This window comes from Dama dama, chromosome 10 (assembly GCF_033118175.1).
Source record: "Dama dama isolate Ldn47 chromosome 10, ASM3311817v1, whole genome shotgun sequence".
In the NCBI taxonomy this organism is placed as follows: Eukaryota; Metazoa; Chordata; class Mammalia; order Artiodactyla; family Cervidae; genus Dama; species Dama dama.
In genome coordinates, this window is record NC_083690.1 from 21,233,363 (window position 1) to 21,238,718 (window position 5,356).

The following is a 5,356-nucleotide window of genomic DNA, read 5'->3' on the forward strand; positions in this document are numbered from 1 at the left end:
CCTCCTTTGTCAAAGATAAGGTGTCCATAGGTTTTTGGATTTATCTCTGGGCTTTCTATTCTGTTCCATTGATCTATATTTCTGTCTTTGTGCCAGTACCATACTGTCTTGATGACTGTGGCTTTGTAGTAGAGTCTGAAGTCAGGCAGGTTGATTCCTCCAGTTCCATTCTTCTTTCTCAAGATTACTTTGGCTATTCGAGGTTTTTTGTATTTCCATACAAATTGTGAAATTATTTGGTCTAGTTCTGTGAAAAATACCGTTGGTAGCTTGATAGGGATTGCATTGAATCTATAGATTGCTTTGGGTAGAATAGCCATTTTGACAATATTGATTCTTCCAATCCATGAGCATGGTATGTTTCTCCATCTGTTTGTGTCGTCTTTGATTTCTTTCATCAGTGTTTTATAGTTTTCTATGTATAGGTCCTTTGTTTCTTTAGATAGATATACTCCTAAGTAATTTATTCTTTTTGTTGCAATGGTGAATGGTATTGTTTCCTTAATTTCTCTTTCTGTTTTTTCATTGTTAGTATATAGGAATGCAAGGGATTTCTGTGTGTTAATTTTATATCCTGCAACTTTACTATATTCATTGATTAGCTCTAGTAATTTTCTGGTAGAGTCTTTAGGGTTTTCTATCTAGAGGATCATGTCATCTGCAAACAGTGAGAGTTTCACTTCTTCTTTTCCTATCTGGATTCCTTTTACTTCTTTTTCTGCTCTGATTGCTGTGGCCAAAACTTCCAACACTATGTTGAATAGTAGTGGTGAGAGTGGGCACCCTTGTCTTGTTCCTGATTTCAGCGGAAATGCTTTCAATTTTTCACCATTGAGGGTGATGCTTGCTGTGGGCTTGTCATATATAGCTTTTATTATGTTGAGGTATGTTTCTTCTATTCCTGCTTTTTGGAGAGTTTTAATCATAAATGAGTGTTGAATTTTGTCAAAGGCTTTCTCTGCATCTATTGAGATAATCATATGATTTTTATCTTTCAATTTGTTAATGTGGTGTATTACATTGATTGATTTGCAGATATTAAAGAATCCTTGCATTCCTGGGATAAAGCCCACTTGGTCATGGTGTATGATTTTTTTAATATGTTGTTGGATTCTGTTTGCTAGAATTTTGTTAAGGATTTTTGCATCTATGTTCATCAGTGATATTGGCCTGTAGTTTTCTTTTTTGGTGGCATCTTTGTCAGGTTTTGGAATTAGGGTGATGGTGGCCTCATAGAATGAGTTTGGAAGCTTACCTTCATCTGCAATTTTCTGGAAGAGTTTGAGTAAGATAGGTGTTAGCTCTTCTCTAAATTTTTGGTAGAATTCAGCTGTGAAGCCATCTGGTCCTGGGCTTTTGTTTGCTGGAAGATTTTTGATTACAGTTTCAATATCCTTGCTTGTGATGGGTCTGTTAAGATCTTCTATTTCTTCCTGGTTCAGTTTTGGAAAGTTATACTTTTCTAAGAATTTGTCCATTTCATCCAAGTTGTCCATTTTATTGGCATAGAGCTGCTGGTAGTAGTCTCTTATGATCCTTTGTATTTCAGTGTTGTCTGTTGTGATCTCTCCATTTTCATTTCTAATTTTGTTAATTTGGTTCTTCTCTCTTTGTTTCTTAATGAGTCTTGCTAATGGTTTGTCAATTTTGTTTATTTTTTCAAAAAACCAGCTTTTAGCTTTGTTGATTTTTGCTATGGTCTCTTTAGTTTCTTTTGCGTTTATTTCTGCCCTAATTTTTAAGATTTCTTTCCTTCTCCTAACCCTGGGGTTCTTCATTTCTTCCTTCTCTAATTGCTTTAGGTGTAGAGTTAGGTTATTTATTTGGCTTTTTTCTTGTTTCTTGATGTAAGCCTGTAATGCTATGAACCTTCCCCTTAGCACTGCTTTTACAGTGTCCCATAGGTTTTGGGTTGTTGTGTTTTCATTTTCATTCATTTCTATACATATTTTGATTTCTTTTTTGATTTCTTCTATGATTTGTTGGTTATTCAGAAGTGTGTTATTTAGCCTCCATATGTTTGAAGTTTTAACAATTTTTTTCCTGTAATTGAGATCTAATCTTACTGCACTGTGGTCAGAAAAGATGACTGAAATGATTTCAATTTTTTTGAATTTTCCAAGACCAGATTTATGGCCCAGGATGTGATCTATTCTGGAGAAGGTTCCGTGTGCACTTGAGAAAAAGGTGAAGTTGATTGTTTTGGGGTGAAATGTCCTATAGATATCAATTAGGTCTAGCTGGTCCATTGTGTCATTTAAGGTTTGTGTTTCCTTGTTAATTTTCCATTTAGTTGATCTATCCATAGTTGTGAGTGGGGTATTAAAGTCTCCCACTATTATTGTGTTACTATTAATTTCTTCTTTCATACTTGTTAGTGTTTGCCGTACATATTGTGGTGCTCCTATGTTGGGTGCATATATATTTATAATTGTTATATCTTCTTCTTTGATTGATCCTTTGATCATTATGTAGTGTCCTTCTTTGTCTCTTTTCACAGCCTTTATTTGAAAGTCTATTTTATCTGATATGAGTATTGCGACTCCTGCTTTCTTTTGGTCTCCGTTTGCATGAAATATTTTTTTCCAGCCCTTCACTTTTAGTCTGTATGTGTCTCTTGCTTTGAGGTGGGTCTCTTGTAGACAGCATATATAGGGGTCTTGTTTTTGTATCCATTCAGCCAATCTTTGTCTTTTGGTTGGAGCATTCAACCCATTTACATTTAGGGTAATTATTCATAGGTGTGGTCCCGTTGCCATTTACTTTGTTGTTTTGGGTTCATGTTTATACAACCTTTCTGCATTTCCTGTCTAGAGAAGATCCTTTAGCATTTGTTGAAGAGCTGGTTTGGTGGTGCTGAATTCTCTCAGCTTTTGCTTATCTGTAAAGCTTTTGAATTCTCCTTCATATCTGAATGAGATCCTTGCTGGATACAGTAATCTAGGTTGTAGGTTATTCTCTTTCATTACTTTCAGTACGTCCTGCCATTCCCTTCTGGCCTGGAGGGTTTCTATTGATAGATCAGCTGTTATCCTTATGGGAATCCCTTTGTGTGTTATTTGTTATTTTTCCCTTGCTGCTTTTAATATTTGTTCTTTGTGTTTGATCTTTGTTAATTTGATTAATATGTGTCTTGGGGTGTTTCGCCTTGGGTTTATCCTGTTTGGGACTCTCTGGGTTTCTTGGACTTGGGTGGCTATTTCCTTCCCCATTTTAGGGAAGTTTTCAGCTATTATCTCCTCGAGTATTTTCTCATGGCCTTTCTTTTTGTCTTCTTCTTCTGGAACTCCTATGATTCGAATGTTGGGGCGTTTCACAGTGTCCCAGAGGTCCCTGAGGTTGTCCTCATTTCTTTTGATCCTTTTTTCTTTTTTCCTCTCTGCTTCATTTATTTCCACCATTTTATCTTCTACCTCACTTATCCTATCTTCTGCCTCCATTATTCTACTCTTGGTTCCCTCCAAAGTGTTTTTGATCTCATTCATTGCATTATTCATTTTTAATTGACTCTTTTTTATTTCTTCTAGGTCTTTATTAAACATTTCTTGTATCTTTTCAATCTTTGTTTCCAGGCTATTTATCTGTAACTCCATTTTGTTTTCAAGATTTTGGATCATTTTTATTATCATTATTCTAAATTCTTTTTCAGGTAGATTCCCTGTCTCCTCCTCTTTTGTTTGACTTGGTGGGCATTTTTCATGTTCCTTTACCTGTTGGGTATTTCTTTGCCTTTTCATCTTGTTTACATTGCTGTGTCTGGAGTGGGCTTTCTGTATTCTGGAGGTCTGTGGTTCCTTTTTATTGTGGAGGATTAACCCAGTGGGTGGGGTTAGACGATTGGCTTGTCAAGGTTTCCTGGTTAGGGAAGCTTGCGTCAGTGTTCTGGTGCGTGGAACTTGATTTCTTCTCTTTGGAGAGCAATGGAGTGCCCAGTAATGAGTTTTGAGATGGGTCTATGTGTTAGGTGTGACCTTGGGCAGCCTGTATGTTGATGTTCAGGGCTATGTTCCTGCGTTGCTGGAGAATTTGCATGGTATGTCTTGCTCTAAAACTTATTGGCTCTTAGGTGGTGGTTGGTTTCAGTGTAGGTATGAAGGCTTTTGGACAGTCACTTATTACTTAAAGTTCCATGTAGTCAGGAGTTTTCTGGTGTTCTCAGGTTTTGGGCTTAAGTCTCCTGCCTCTGGATTTCAGTTTTATTCTTCCTGTAGTCTCAGGACTTCTCCAACTATACAGCCCTGATAAGAAAACTTCTAGGTTAATGGCTAAAAGATTCTCCCCCGTTAGGGACACCCAGAAAGGTTCACAGAGTTACATGAAGAAGAGGAGAGGGAGGAGGGAGATAGAGATGAGCAGGAGGAGAAAAAGGGGGACTCAAGAGGAGAGAGACAGATCTACGCAGCTGTCTGTTCCCAGAGTGTTCTCCGTAGCCCAGACACCTACAAAGATTCACAGAATTGGATTGGGTAGAGAAGGGGAAAGGAGGAAATAGAGGTGTTCTGAGGTAGAAAACAGAGAGTCAAGATTGGGAGAGAATAATCTTCGGTTTAAAAATAGGGCTTCTCTTCTTTTTTTTTTTTGTAAGGTTATAGTGTATTGAAAATGAAAATTAAGGAGTAGTAGAGGAGTACTAGAGGACTTTAAAAGAAATAAGAGAAAAAGAAAAATAGAAAATAGAAGAGAAAAAGGAAAGAAAAAAAAAGAAGAAAAAAGAAAAAAAAAGAAAAAGAAAAAAAAAAAAGAAAGAAAAAAAAATTTTTTTCCCCCTAATTAAAAAAATTGTAAAAATCTATGGAAATGAAATTTAAGGAGTAATGGGGGAGTAATAGGGGATTCTAAAGGAAAATAAAAGAGAAAAAAGAAAAAAGAAAAAAAAAAGAAAAAAGTAAAATTATATCTAGGAGTTTCTCTGGAGCTGTTGCGGTCAGTGTGGGTTCGGCTCAGTTTCAGATAGCTCCTCGTTCCAGCTTACACTTCTCGATATCTACAGGCCCCTTCTGGTGTAGTTGGTGTTTTCTAGAGGGATTTTAATCTGTTGCACCAGTCGCTTCTGAAGCGGTTCCCTTTGTTTATTTGGCTTCTGTTTGCCGGTCTCTTCAGAGCCTCATTTCCGCCCTGACACAGGCGGGCGGAGGTGGACTCTTATTCAGGTAGCTAGTTCCGTCGCTCTGTGGGGAGGCGCTGGCGCTGCGGGGAGGGGCTGGGGCTACCGGGAGGGGCTGACGCTGCCGGGAGGGGCTGGCGCCGTGGGGAGGGGCTGGCACTGCAGGGAGGGGCTGTCGCTGTGGGGACGGGCTTGCGCCACGGGGACGGGCTGGCGCTGCCGGGAGGGGCTGACGCTGCGGGGAGGGGCTGG